The following is a 274-nucleotide window of genomic DNA, read 5'->3' on the forward strand; positions in this document are numbered from 1 at the left end:
GCATCCGAGGCTCTGGTCCCGCGGCGGGGGCCAAGGCGGCTCCACCTTTGCGGCTCTGACTGCGCAGGGAGAAGTCTCCTTTCTCAGTCCCGCGCCGTCCGCGTCCTTCTTCCGGGACCCCTCGGCACTGGGCGATGCCACCGCAACGAGCTACCGCCACCGCGGAGACTGCTTGCGCCTCGGCCCCGACACCGACTCCAAAATGGCGCCGGAGGGCCGCGGCCGCGCGCTTTGCCCGACGCGTCTCCGCCTGAGGGGGGCGGGCGCGTGGCCG

This window comes from Pteropus alecto, unplaced genomic scaffold (assembly GCF_000325575.1).
Source record: "Pteropus alecto unplaced genomic scaffold, ASM32557v1 scaffold72, whole genome shotgun sequence".
In the NCBI taxonomy this organism is placed as follows: domain Eukaryota; kingdom Metazoa; phylum Chordata; class Mammalia; order Chiroptera; family Pteropodidae; genus Pteropus; species Pteropus alecto.